Source organism: Triturus cristatus, chromosome 5_1 (genome assembly GCF_964204655.1).
Source record: "Triturus cristatus chromosome 5_1, aTriCri1.1, whole genome shotgun sequence".
Classification (NCBI taxonomy): Eukaryota; Metazoa; Chordata; class Amphibia; order Caudata; family Salamandridae; genus Triturus; species Triturus cristatus.
This window is the reverse complement of record NC_140587.1, coordinates 129,113,100-129,129,040: the sequence shown is the minus strand read 5'-3', so window position 1 is coordinate 129,129,040 and position 15,941 is coordinate 129,113,100.

Below are 15,941 nucleotides of genomic sequence, written 5' to 3'. Positions count from 1 at the left end.
ATAAAGCAATATTTGTTTAGTTATTGTTTCACATTTTGAACCTTTTATTTCTCTACGTCTCTAGGCTACACTTTATAGAAAAATGTCCGAAAAAGACATTTCCAGCAAAAGTGATGTTCGTTTTTGGATCCATTTCACGGAGAAACAAATAAACGAAAGGAGGAAAGAGAGGGTGAGAAACTGTTTCTTGAAGTCACGGTTTCCAGTAAGTGAGGAGAAGCTAGACAGAAAGAGAGGGAGGATGAGTGAGAAAGAGAGGGAGGCAGCTGTCAGAGGCATAGTACCCCCAGGGGCACCCCGCTGTCCCCCCTCCCCCATGGTAGGTTACCCAAATGACACACACAAGACTGTTGGTGTTGGGTAACAATGCTGCAGGTTTATTACATAATTCCAGAATATGTAATGGGTGGGTTATCTTACGGGTGATCCAAGGGCAGGCAACCAACTGGGTCGCCTGCCCGCCTGATGAGTCGGGCAGCGCGGGAGCGATACCCGCCGTTGCTGCCATCCATGTGATTCTTTCTACGATCACGTGCCGTTGGTAACTTCTACTCACTCCCCCCCTCTCGGGGCGGAGCGTCGCTTTGCAAGCCCCCGGTTGTTCAGGCCCACAACCGCCCGCAGGACTAGTGGGGCGCCGACACGGCTTCCGGGACCCTCCCATGAGGCTCCTCGGTTTTGGCTCAGGCATCCCCTATGGTGCTGTGCAGAGGTACCCTTTGTACCGGCCTGCTTCCAGATCGCCCTGTAACTCCGCCTGCAATGAAAAAAGAAAACATTACAACGCTCAGAACCCCCCCCCACCCAACGCCTACGCCGGGTAAGCGGTAGGGAGGGATGTGGCGAGGTGGGCGACAAAGAGGTCGCCAGGAGGGTGGGGGAAGGCTAAATGGCCTTCCCCTCACACCAGGGCCAGGAAGTGACACGCATTGCGCGTCACTTCCGGCCAGCCGGAGGAGGGGTGCTCCGGTCGGCGTCCCCGCCCCCTCCCTGTGGGAGGGGGTGGGGATGGGTGACCGGTGCCCCGGGGGCACTAAGGTGCCGACCGCTGATTGGCCCCCTGCGGGGGCCACGGTCAGCGGCATAGTACCCCCAGGGGCACCCCGCTGTCCCCCCTTCCCCATGGTAGGTTACCCAAATGACACACACAAGACAGTTGGTGTTGGGTAACAATGCTGCAGGTTTATTACATAATTCCAGAAAATGTAATGGGTGGGTTATCTTAAGGGCGATCCAAGGGCAGGCAACCAACTGGGTCGCCTGCCCGCCTGATGAGCCGGGCAGCGCGGGAGCGATACCCGCCGTTGCTGCCATCCATGTGATTCTTTCTACGATCACGTGCCGTTGGTAACTTCTACTCACGCCCCCCCTCTCGGGGCGGAGCGGCGCTTAGCAAGCCCCCGGTTGTTCAGGCCCACAACCGCCCGCAGGACTAGTGGGGCGCCGACACGGCTTCCGGGACCCTCCCATAAGGCTCCTCGGTTTTGGCTCAGGCACCCCCTATGGTGCCGCGCAGAGGTACCCTTTGTACCGGCCTGCTTCCAGATCGCCCTGTAACTCCGCCACAGCCCTGGAGGCTGCTCACCGTCACAGCCAGGGCTCCCCACCAACCCGCTATAGACTAACCTGCAACCTCTCCTGTCTAGGGCTTCCTGCAACTAGCTGGAAGGGAACCATCCCTGCAGAAAGAGAGTTTGAAATTCTGCCACCTTATGACAGTATGACAGCGCTAGCGGGACTCAAACCCTTGTCCTGTGAGATCCTTTATAACCACAGGCACAAGACTTACCAGTGAGCTATAGCTCCCGGTGTTGTAGATGGCCCCATCTATGTCCCCAAAGCCCTAGATGCTATCCTGGTCGGATAGGGTCTGCTGAAATAAAGGACCCGTTGGGCCTGTGAAGATGTGCCAAGAACTATTCGCCCCCCTGCGGGAAAGTTACACCTCTTCACAATTCTGGGCCTGCCCGCTTTGGCTATTATGGCGAGAAGGGTTTTACTTAACCTTTGGACAGTCCCCTCTGATTGCTAAACCTGGAGCACAGGAGTGCTACTAGCTGCCAGCGCGTGACCATGGGCAAGGGGCGACTCCTGCTCCTGCCCACCATCCCTTATTCCTTATGGGAATTATGCCCCCACAGATCCCTCTAGGCATACCAGCTTCGGGAATCTGTCTGGCTTAAGCATTGCACGCTGTCTGTAAAGTTCAAGCATTGAGGATTGACTAAGTCCTACTTCGCCCCTCCCATCATGCTCCCCAGTAGGAGGGTGGCAGGGGGGTGCCCCCCCCGCAAACCCAGAGCATCCCCAGCAGTGCCAAATTCCTGCTTCGTTGAAGTAGAGTTTTAGTGACCCCCTGGGCGTGACAAATGTTCTATTGACATAATGTCCCCTTGTGTTTTCCCCGCTGACACCCCAGTTATTGGGACGGCAGCACCATATGTCGGCTGGCCGCGTCTCCTAAGCAAGGTAAAAGCAGTACGCGACCAGTGATTCCGCTGGGGGGTACCCCCAGCTGCAATGGTCCTCCGGACATTAAGAAATGCCCTATTCTTACCTGGGCCTAACTCTAAATGATGGTGATTTCACACAGCTGTAAGGCCCAAGGCCCGCCTATGAGACCTATTTACTTGCTGTTGCTACTCGGCCCCCTTATGGTTAGGCCTCCGTGTTTGGCTAACACGCGTGCTCCCAGGGCATGGTGCTGCTGGAGAGCCGAAGTCTGTTACCCACTCGCTGATACTTTATCAGTTGCTAAATGCCCTACCACTGGCAGCTTCCCAAGACCCGTTGACTTTGTGGTCCCACCTGAATTGATCCTATGAGACCTATTTACTTGCTGTTGCTACTCGGCCCCATTATGGTTAGGCCTCCGTGTTTGGGCAACACGCGTGCTCCCAGGGCATGGTGCTGCTGGAGAGCCGAAGTCTGTTACCCACTCGCTGATACTTTATCAGTTGCTAAATGCCCTACCACTGGCAGCTTCCCAAGACCCATTGACTTCGTGGTCCCACCTGGATTGATCCCATCGCCTGGGGGGAAACCCAGTGGTGGACAGGACCTGCATGGTACCTCCACCCCCGCGTGGCTATCGACTTATTTGGGACGCCGGAGCAGGAATTGCCCCCTCCGCCTCAGGTTCTAACCCATAGTGGATAATCCTGGGGGCAGACAAGTCTGTGGGAGCCAACAGGAAACTTTGGTGCAAGTACCGGCCCTACCTGAATGTTGCGAATGCTGCATGGTCAATAATGCCCTGATGCCGATGAGGCTCTACGTGGTGTTTACCAAACTTTGGGACGACCGCACACTTGCTATATAATAACTATACCACCCACATGCTGCCCTGGCTAAAACGCGGGTGGATAGGTCATCATTGAAGTAACCCGAAAACTGCCTTTGGTTGCAAAGGAATGCCCCCCAAGCGTGAATCTGAACCAGTTTCTATATGGTGCCTTCAGCTGGTCCTCCTGCAGGCCTAACCCTTGGTTTTGGTACCCAGCTCAGTGTGCTGCAGGCTGGTGTCTTGCGGCTTCTCACATGGGCTCCAAATGTATATTTCAAGATCACGCTACCCCTACAACCCCCAGTGCCGATGGCTCAACGAGGCTTGTAAGTTGGAGAAGATGACCGAAGCCACAGTTCTGGCTTCGCTTCGTAGCATATCAAAATTGCTTCCATTCTGAAATGGTGGGACTGTCACCTTTCTGTGTTGACTAGCCTAGGTGTCTCCCTTCAGTGAATAGCAAGCTCACCCCTGGCATGTGCCGCGGGCACCGTGTCGCCATTCGGCCAACGTTATGCTAAGCAACGTGGCCTGTGGGTAGTCCCATGCTAATGTTCTATGCCTGGCACCCCACAGGGCAGTGTGCTTACAGCCTGCCCTGTGCAATGTTGTGCCTTCTAAAATTCTAGGCCGCATAATCTAGTGTTCGTAAAGCTTTGCTTGACTATCAAGTGAGGGGCTGGCGGCCCCATACGCCCGCGCATGGACCGTCTGCACGGCAAACCCCGCAAGTCCCACCCGCTGAAGAAGAGATGTACCTCTCTGGAGGCCCCTCTTATTCCCACTGACCTGCACGGATGCTGGGGCGGGGGTCCTGGGAACAATGACCAACTGAGTGATCACATGCAACCCGATCGGGTTGATTGCCCAGACAGAAGTTGTATTGCATAATTGCAACCTGCAAGGTCCAAGATTTAACTCGGGCGCCAAGGGCGGTCTGAAACACGGACCGGTGGCCAGCAAGTAATCGGCCTGACAACGTTCTATGAAGATAAGTATTGGATGAATCGTTCCTCAAAGTGAAGGGACAAATTCCCTGTCCGGTTACCCCCAAGGCAGGCGTACCGCAATGCCACTGTTGGCCGAGTGACACACAACCACCGACCGAGAGCTATTCACGGCAAATGTATCTAGAGAACCAAATTGCGCAAAACTAGAAATTGGCATACGCGCGCGCTTCCGCCGCAAGGCAGTTCTACGGACCCCTGACAATTGTGCGACTACATGCCCGGCTCATGGCAGGCGGCCACTTCCTATCGCCCACACCTTGCTCCTGCCGTGCTGTCCATCATAGTAATACCCCAACCAACCTAAATACTCGTGCAGGCATGATACTTGCGTCTGTTCCAAGCCTTCCAAACTACACGAATGGCTTGTTCAGCTGGCAACAGAGAATTTAATCCCAGATGCATTGATCCATGCCTGTGCGGTCATCTCTACAATATACGGGCCGCACTAACTTGTGTCAGGCTGTCCCCAGCGCCAGTTTGCAATTCGCTCACGTGCGGCGCACCTGTGGAAATATGGATTTTTCTGATCAGTTATGTCCCCTATCTTGGACCCCAACGGTTCCATGTATGAATCACAAGTACATGTATGTTCCCTCCAGTTCCAGTTATGAAGACGCAAACACATGTGCGTCCACCGTCAACATGTCCTCTGTCAGATCCGCCATGAATAGGCCGGATATTCTATTCCTAAGTATGAAAGGCCACCGGCTTTATATGGTTCACTTATGCCATTTTACAGTCCAGGCAAGTAGGCCCTGATTCTGTCATCGAACTCTTCTTGCCTTCTGCCTCTGAAAGCTCCAGTCTGAGCCTGCATCTGTGACCATGAACTTTGTCTCATTCTCTGCGCGGCTCACGAAGCCTGACATCAGCCTGCTGCCTGCCAAAAACTGTATTTCACCTTCGAAATTATCTGCTCCGTTCCCTGCCCGATGCATTCCTGTCTAGCAGTTTAAGTAAACATTCTTCCAGCTACCGAGCAAAGGCCCGGCTTCTCTGTCTTTATGCAAGCAATTCATAGCCCTATTGCTATGGAAGATTTCCGCCCTCGCATCTAGTATAGACACTTAGACGCTTGTACACGCACTAACAGTCAGTATAGAATAAGATTCTACTCGAAGAGACCTCTCTTTTGGATAACGTAGTTCTTTAAACATGGGATGTTAGATATGATTTGGGATTAGGTTGACTTGACCCTCCAGACTTCTGTCGCCACATGTAGAGCTAAATGTCAAGTCCCCTTCACCCCCTAGTTGCACGTCAATTACACGTCATGCTGCTGCGCGCGCATTTCTGCCAAGCATTTCTGCTGACATTGCGAAATTCTTTCATAGAACCACCCTATTATGACATCACATCTAATGACGTTCTTTCATCACTCCCAGTTACGCCTATTTTTGCTACGCACGAATATATTATCCGTATTATCAATTGTTACGCCTCTTGTATTTGCTTCACTGTAATGCCTATTGTATAAAAGTAATTGATTGTCAATAACGTATGTACTTCACTTCCTGAACCTTCGTGGTGATGGAACTTGGAGCAACCGATTATAATCGACCATTGGAATAAAGCCCATTCCGAACCTCTAATACCACGGATTCTGCCTCTTATTTACTGAGCTATTTTATTATGTTTCTGTATCAAATTAAGTCCCGGTAATTAAATTATTTACCACATGAATGGCGCCCGAACAGGTACACTTTCTCATCTCACGCGCCGGCGGTGAGTTGCAGGCCCGGTCTCCTGCCACAGCTGGACGGACAATTACGCGTACCAGCAGGATTTCCTGTATCTCCCTCCGGTCAAGCGGGGGCGACTGAGGCTGCGATCAACACCCAGACGAGGCGGTGAGAAGTGCGAAGTATCCCGACCAGAGCCTAGCTGAGAGAGCAAGATCCGAGGTATACAGAGGCCCACCAGTTCCCGAAGTCCTGAGTCGAGTCCAGTTTCCGAAGTGTTCGAGTCGAGTCGAGTCCAGTCCGGTCCAAGTTCAGTTCAGTTTCCGAGGCCTTCCGTTTCCGAGCTACCCGGTGAGTACCATTACTGGGGAGGCATTCTGACGTGCACATAGGTTGTGCCGGTCAAGACGGGTTTGGGTACACAAATCCGGTCTGCACTGTTTCAGCAGTGTATCTGTACTGTTTAGCAGTATATCTAGTATATCAAGTATATAAATTCAGAATAATTCAGTTAATGTCGAGTATTATGTTTAGTGATTAAGTTTTCCTTAGACCATAAGCATCATTGTTGCTCAGTTAAATGTTAAATGTTAAATGTTTTAAGTACGTTCTGCATATTGTGGTGTGAATGACTGTTCATTATCGTGTTTACTGTATTAAGTTTGTTCAAAATCAAGTATCAGATCAGTTTTCAATATGCCGCTCTTTTCGAAATTAAGACAGATCACAACAAGAAAAGGGGTACTCGAAGAAGCCGTTCCTATTCCTCCTAGGGACACTCCAGGGTACTTCATGTATCATAAACATGGCTTAGACGCTATATTATTTCTTGATTTATGGGTAGACTACACCAAGGAATTACCAGAAAGTCAGAGGTGGACCGCAGCCGGGACCTGGGATGCAGAGTGCATCATGAAAGTAGAGGAAGAGTTATGGAAAAGGAAAGTCAGACAGTCACAGAAAGACGCAGTTGAGTTATGGCGTAAAGAATCTCATAGACGTACAGAAAAAGCACTCCGACAGGAAGAGAAAAATAGAGAGAATTCAAATAAAGTCCGAGAAAATCTATTAATTGAAGAAGGTACACGAGTGAAATCAGAACAAGTAGACAGACAAAGAAATGCCCTTATGAATGGTATGTATCCCCTTCTGGCCGAAGGATTACCTAAGGCTACTCCGGAGATACCAAAAGACTTGCCACCCCCATTATTTCCAATAAAGGTACACCCTAAGGGGCATCCTAGAACCGCAGAAGACGTTTTTCTTTCCTCATATTTAGATGACGCAGCTCCCGAGTACGCTAATCCCGCCCCACATAGACCGCCTGCCAGGGAGGTTCAACGCCAAGATCCAGTATCTGTATCTCTACAGCAACAAATCCTGACACAAGTTCCGGCAAGCACATCTGTTTCTACATCTGTTCCTGCAGCTACTTCTATAGCCGTGTCCACACCTATAGTTGCTGTATCGCGTTCAACGAATCCTTTTACGCCCGATACCCCAGACGGGGCTACGGGAGGTGCTACCAACATTTTTTCTACGCCACCCAGAATAAATAAACTTACCTTTCAAGAGTCAGCACATTCACGTACCCCCAAACTCATAAATGCCCGTACGCTTAAGGAACTTCTTGTGGATTGTAGATATGACCCTGTGCCCGGCAAAGAGGACGACATGATCATGGCATCATTACGTATCAGACGAGCTGCAGTGTATTTAGGGAAGTTACCAGGAATGACTGCGCATCTAGATAATATATATCATTTTGTTCAAACAGGGCGAGATTCAGAATGTATTAACAGAGCTATGGAATACCAGAAAGTGGAGATACAGGGGGAACTGTTACGTTTCCTCATAAATTGTGTGATCAGAAATCAAGACCGACCGGGGGTAGACCCGGAAGCAATGCAAATTCTTACCAGATGGAGCCAGAATATATCAGAAGGAAGACATGATAAGCAAAATTGTATAATAGCCATGTGCCGAAAGATCCGTAAAGAAATAGAACGTTTACATGAAGAGAGATTAGCGGTAGACGAGTTCGAACAAGGCGAGGAAGAAGCCTATGTAGGTAGAGGAAGATCTTGTAATAGTAATAGATGTCTTATTGACCCGATACGTCCGATATGTCCAGATAATAACAGGAATTTCCAAACACCTATAATTCATATAAGGTCTAACGAGCATTCGTTCCAAGCCGCTGACAAATTACTCCGAGAACGAAGGGGTTATCATTTTCTCGATTCTATGGATGAACAAGAATTAGCCAGGTCAGCTGTCCATTGGGTTGACAGTCCCGGAAAGTACAGTGATGATACAGTAGCGCGCACATTTTTGAATCTCACCCCAGATGAACAGCGTTTAGCTGGGATTTATATGATTCAACAACTCCTTATACTATATCAGAGTCAGCATTCGGACCCTGGTCCCTTGCCTGATATATTGACTGAATTACTCATGAATAGATGGAGAGGTTCAGGTACTAAATTAATTAAAGAAATACTAGAGTCAAGAAAGCAGTACATTCTTTTTGTATGCTCAGAGCATGTCTCATTGCCCATCAAGGAAAGAACCACGTATTACATGGACAGACAGAATCCCTTACGAGAAGTACACCCAATAAAGGGCGAGGACAATGAGTTTAAACGCGTATTTGTATATACGCCCATATCGAAAATAGAGTTGTTAGAAATGAAGAAAGTGGTACCCAGTCATGACAAAGACCCAGCGGGTTTTCACCGAGAAATTAAAGACATGTTACTCATGGGAGAGTATACCTATCCCGACATTATGACAATATTAAAGGTATTGATGCCTGCTGGCATTTACGAAAAACTCAGGGAAAAAGAGTGGGAGGTAGGAGACCAAAAGATAGAATGGTCAGCATTAGAAGCAGAAGAAAAGGCCCGAACTGCAGGAGCAGGACTTGGGGATAAAACTAAAGCACTACCAGGTTTACTAGTACAGGTACTGCCACGTTTATTAACTACGAAAAAGGAAGATTGGGGTACAATTTCAGCCTGTAAACAGAAGCAAGATGAAGACACTAGTGATTACTATGCCCGATTTGAAAAATGTTTTGGTATAAATAGTGGCATAAAAGCAAGTAGCGAATCATACCCACACCTGTTTGTGACAAAATTAGTAGAGAATGCCTTGCCTCAAGTGAAGAATAGAGTATTAAAATTCGAGAGTACATGGCAAGGTAACACTCCATCACAAATGTTACAAATGTTACAGTACCATCACAATAGAATTAGAGAGGAACAAGAACATGAACAAAGACGCATGAAAGACACGAAAATGAAAATGCTAGTCTCCCAGACAGTTCCAGCTGAAGGACATAAAAAGGGTACGACACATTCCGGTGATTCAGCAGGACCTGTAAAAGGGACATGCAATTATTGTAAAAAGCCAGGTCATTACGTACACGATTGTCCAGTTTTAAAACATAATATCGCCATAGGTAATACAAAAGAAAGACCACGGCCACCTAGACAGGATCAGAATGAACAAGGAGCCCCGCAGCATGCACAGTCCATGCCAGCTCCACCACAGTCTATACAATTTGTGCCAGCTGCACCAGCGCTGCCTGTTGCTGCCACACAAACCACGACACGACAGCTGTACCAGACCGCACAGTATGACTATCCTGATTATCAGCGATACGCATGAACCAGCCTGGAGAGGGAAGTTGACCTACCCCTTATCGAGATCCCAGTAGACCAAGAAGGACCTTATGTACATAGTGAATTATTAGGCCAAGACAGAAAATTTTTACTCGATACAGGGGCAAGTCGAACAACCATAAAACGTAGTGAAGTTCCAGGGGCACCCCTCTCAGGCTCACAGAATATTTCCCTTGGTTTTTCAGGAAAACCTATTGTTAATGAAGTGTCACAACCTCTTCCACTTACGATAGGACCTTTGACCCGAACTACAGATTTATTGCTTACTAAATCATGTCCAGAAAACTTGTTAGGAATAAAAACACTGAAAGCTCTAGGAGCTATAATATGTTGTTCTCCGGAAGGAGTAAGATTGTTTTTACGTGATTTTAAAGGTCACTATGTGTCTAGAGACATGGATCCCCGACTGCAGACTTTACCTACACATCTATGGGCACAAGGCCCTACTGATGTTGGTTGCATGAATATTACACCATATCGAGTCACACTAAAGGCAGGAGTGGTACTACCACGAATGCGACAATACAAGTTACCACCAGATGCTGTAGTGGCTTTACTGCAAATCATTGACGAGCTTATTGCCCAAGGAGTGGTTGTGGAAACAGACTCCAATGTATGTAATTCCCCGATAATTCCGATTCTTAAACGAACAGATCCGAAGGCCCCGCCAGTATATCGATTGGTTATTGACCTGCGCGAATTAAACAAGTGCATTGTGCCACAATTCCCTGTGGTCCCAGATATCTCGTCATTACTAACAGCTATTGATTCCGAAGCAACATTCTTTACTGTAATTGATCTCAAGAATGCCTTTTTCAGCGTCCCAATAGATCCGGAAAGCCAATATTTGTTCGGATTTAGTTTAAATGGACGTAGCTTTAAATTCTCCCGCGCACCTCAAGGATTCACAGAAAGCCCCAGCATCTATAGCCAAGCACTGAAACGAGAACTCGACAGTATCCACATGCCAGTTAACACTGCCTTGCTTCAATATGTCGATGATCTGCTGATCACCGCTAGAAGCGAACCCGAATGTGAGAAAGCATCACTGACAGTTTTACAATTTCTAGCCGAAAAGGGTCACAAGGTGTCCCCTTCTAAGCTGCAATTCTGTGTCCAGCGAGTTGTTTATCTTGGACACTCGCTGTCCAAGGAGGGAAGGCAGCTTACACCCGACCGCATTCAGTTAATAGCTAACATGCCAATACCCAAGACACAAAAGGAGGTACGGGCTTTCATAGGCCTCACTTCATATTGTAGGCAGTGGATCCCTCAGTATGCATTTCTAGCAAAACCACTCATTCAGTTGACAACACAGGAGGCAGCCACATCGACTGTTCTCCCTTGGACTCAGGAACATACACAAGCTTTTGAAAGCTTAAAGAAAGCTTTATGTCAAGCACCTGTCTTAGCAACGCCATGTTACAGAAAACAGTTTACACTCTTTGTTACAGAACGCGAAGGTACTGCCTTGTCAGTACTCACACAGGAACAAGCAGGAGCACACAAACCATGTGCTTATTTTTCTAGTACATTAGATCCCGTAGCTCAGGCTTTACCTGCGTGCCTGAAATCAGTGGCAGCAACAGCTTTAGCAATCAGACAAGGCGATGCCATAGTGTTAGGACATCCATTGACAGTTCAAGTACCACATGCAGTAGAGGTTCTTGTAAATAGAACGCAAACACAACACTTGACTATAGCGCGACTTACAGGGTACGAGTTAACATTATTTCAACCACATATAGAAATCAGACGTTGTAACACATTGAATCCTGCCACACTTTTGCCAGTAATCGGAACAGACCCACTAGCCCATGACTGTATTGAAGTTATTACAATAACGACGAAACCCAGACAAGACTTAACCGATGTCCCATTGTCAGACCCAGACCTGACGTTGTATGTAGATGGTTCATGTATGAGAACAAGTACAGGAGAGTTAGTGGCCGCTTACGCAGTCACAACAGATACTGAAATCATTGAAACAAATTGCATAAATACCTTGTCAGCTCAAGCCGCAGAGCTCATCGCTCTGACACAAGCCTGTATTCAAGCCACAAATAAAAAAGTCAACATATACACTTATTCACGTTATGCATTCGGAGTTGTACATGACTTCGGCGTGCTGTGGCGAGAGAGAGGTTATTTAACTTCCCACGGTGCCCACATTCAGCACGGACCCCTCATCCATGCCTTATTAGAGGCAATACATCTACCCACTGCAATATCAATTATGAAATGTAAGGCTCATACGAAAGTTACTGATGTTATTTCTCAAGGCAATGATCTAGCCGACAGAACAGCTAAACAGACTGCTCAAACTCAAACATCCGACATGACAAAGACAATAGTCCCGATGCCAACACATTGTATGACAGTTAAAGATCCTACTCTTGACGTAATTGACATACAGACACATGCTACACCAGACGAAATAAAGAAATGGACCGAATTAGGAGGGATTCAAACGGATCAAGGATGGATGATGAAGGAAAAATCTGTGTGGTTCCTTCCTGATTCAATGGTCCAAGTTATAATTAACACTATACATAGTCCAGCACATCTAGGAGAAAAAGCTATGCTAGATAGCATTCAACACATTTGGTTCAATAAACATTTACGAGCAGCAGCTAAACAAAAAGTTCGTACCTGTATGATCTGTTGCCAGTTCAACCCAGGAAAAAGCGTCCCCGTAGAACAGGGTGGATTTCAGCCTCCTGATCACCCTTTTGAAGTCCTCCAGATGGATTATATCCAGATGGAACGATGTCGAGGATTCAAATATGTTCTCGTCGTTGTTTGTGCTCTTTCCCGTTGGACGGAGGCATACCCGGTTTCAGATTACACTGCCCCGACTACTGCCAAACAGTTGGTTCGAGAATTCTTCCCACGATACGGTTTACCACGTGTTGTTCAATCAGATAATGGCCAGCCGTTCTCATCCGAATTAATGAAACACGTTTCACTTTTGTTAGGCTATCAGTGGAAATTCCACTGTGTCCGACACCCCGAGGCAGCAGGTCTCGTAGAAAGACATAATCAGACCCTGAAAATTAGATTGTCCAAAATATGCAGGGAGAAAGGTGTCGACTGGGTAGTAGCATTACCAGTTGCACTCTTTTACACAAGAATGGTAGCACACTCTCGAACAGGGCTATCCCCGTATGAAGTGATCTTCGGCAGACCACCAAATATGTGGGGGACGCCTATGCCACGCAAAATAACTGATATTGACTGTAATATGCTGACGGATTACTTGGCTTCCTTGATGTCTGCACTACAATCTTGTCGTTCACAGGTAGCTGCAGCTTTTCCTGACAACACTGAGGTGAAACCCCATGACGTAGTCCCGGGGGACTTGGTCCTGGTGAGGAACTTTGATCGAAAGACTCAGCTGGAACCTAGGTGGAAGTCGCCTCAGCTGGTCTTGCTCACCACGAGGACAGCCGTGAAGATCGAAGGCAGAAAAGGTTGGATTCATTCAAGTCATATCAAGAAATTTCATGGACTACAATCAGATGTGAATACCACACCTTATGTGTCTTCACCCATTGACTCAAAACTTCCTTTTGTTGAAAAAAGTAATTCCGAACATTATAAACTGAAACTTAGGTCCAATCAGTCAAGCAATTTGATTGTTTAAGTCCTCTCCAAGGTGAAGCGGTTGAATTGTCTCTGACATGTATCCCTTGGACCTGAATAGAGAAAATACCCGAAAAATGTTGAAACGACAGGCGTACTGTAAATCACTGCGTAGTCATTGCACAGTGACGTTATTAATTTTGTTTTTCTTAAGTCTTTTAATAATTACTGCAAGTATATTGTTGCACATATATTATCCTATTTCTAGACATGTTTATAATATTACTGCTGAACATTCTTTTAGTGAATTACCTCCGCTTGAGTTGTCTTATAGATTTGCGCTGCGCAATAACACGTTTATTAGTATGTTACATCATTCCCATCAGGTTAGCAATGCTACAAATTGTTGGATATGTGGCCGACTCCCTCCCTATCAGAATTATAAAGGAATTCTACCTCTCTTCCCATACCCGTTCACACACAACGGCTCCTGTGGAGCATGGTTTAGTTTAATTAATTCTCTAGATTCGGATTCTGCAGTTTATCAAGATAACTGGGTATGGGGAAATTTGAACTTAGTTTTGCTTAAGGTCTGCTACCCTAACAAGGAGGGATTTCCCCAGAGAACAGGAACTGATCTAGAAAATGAAGTGTATGGATTAGGTAATTTTACACTTAATCTTATGATCCTAAATGTCGAATCCGAAGCTACTCCAATTTTGCCCGCTATGCCAATATTTCCAGTAAAAGGTGAATTATGTGTAAGAAAGAATGGTTCCATACATATGGGCCATAGTAGATGCACCACTGTAGTAGAATTTAGTGATCAAGGCAAGTCTACATTTAGAGCTTCTCGCCATTCCTATTTCATATGTGGTCAGACGGCATATGTACGTTTGCCTCTAGATTGGGATGGTACTTGCTACATTGGATTCCTTTTGCCACCTGTTTTTCTAGCTCCTCCTGATTATCACAGAAATACTCATTTAGTAAATAATAGAGTAAGGAGAGATCTCCCAATAGTCGATTACACTGAAACAGCATGGGAAAAATACACAGATTTCAATAAAGGTCTCTTTCCCTATATAGGTACCGTTACTAATAGTAAACTGATACGTAGATTAACTAGAACCCTTGAAGCAGTAGTGAACGAAACTATTTCCGCCTTAGGCAATTTAACAGAAGAGCAGTCTGCTATGCGGATTGTTGTGCTTCAAAATCGTCTTGTCCTTGACGTCATCCTGGCCGATAGGGGTGGAGCTTGTAGGGTCATCGGATCAAGCTGTTGCATTTTCATACCAGAAAATTCGCCATCTGTATATAAAGCCATAACTCGCCTTCATAAGATTGTAAGCCAGATACACCAGAACCCAGGCACCTGGACTTGGTCCGGTTGGTTTTGGAGTGTATTATCTACCTTTGGATGGAAGGTCCTATCTTTCCTAGGTATTGGCCTTCTCATACTATTCAGTTGCTGTCTATGTCTACAATGTGGACCAGCGATCTGTGGTCTGTGTGCCACATCGTGTATTCCACCACCAGGATTTCATTCATCACGGAAGAAGAAAGAAGAACAAATGATGCTATATGAACAGATCAATGGATTGATGAAGATTGATATCTCTTAACGGGCAAGTAGGGGACAAGGAGGGAATGTGGAAATATGGATTTTTCTGATCAGTTATGTCCCCTATCTTGGACCCCAACGGTTCCATGTATGAATCACAAGTACATGTATGTTCCCTCCAGTTCCAGTTATGAAGACGCAAACACATGTGCGTCCACCGTCAACATGTCCTCTGTCAGATCCGCCATGAATAGGCCGGATATTCTATTCCTAAGTATGAAAGGCCACCGGCTTTATATGGTTCACTTATGCCATTTTACAGTCCAGGCAAGTAGGCCCTGATTCTGTCATCGAACTCTTCTTGCCTTCTGCCTCTGAAAGCTCCAGTCTGAGCCTGCATCTGTGACCATGAACTTTGTCTCATTCTCTGCGCGGCTCACGAAGCCTGACATCAGCCTGCTGCCTGCCAAAAACTGTATTTCACCTTCGAAATTATCTGCTCCGTTCCCTGCCCGATGCATTCCTGTCTAGCAGTTTAAGTAAACATTCTTCCAGCTACCGAGCAAAGGCCCGGCTTCTCTGTCTTTATGCAAGCAATTCATAGCCCTATTGCTATGGAAGATTTCCGCCCTCGCATCTAGTATAGACACTTAGACGCTTGTACACGCACTAACAGTCAGTATAGAATAAGATTCTACTCGAAGAGACCTCTCTTTTGGATAACGTAGTTCTTTAAACATGGGATGTTAGATATGATTTGGGATTAGGTTGACTTGACCCTCCAGACTTCTGTCGCCACATGTAGAGCTAAATGTCAAGTCCCCTTCACCCCCTAGTTGCACGTCAATTACACGTCATGCTGCTGCGCGCGCATTTCTGCCAAGCATTTCTGCTGACATTGCGAAATTCTTTCATAGAACCACCCTATTATGACATCACATCTAATGACGTTCTTTCATCACTCCCAGTTACGCCTATTTTTGCTACACACGAATATATTATCCGTATTATCAATTGTTACGCCTCTTGTATTTGCTTCACTGTAATGCCTATTGTATAAAAGTAATTGATTGTCAATAACGTATGTACTTCACTTCCTGAACCTTCGTGGTGATGGAACTT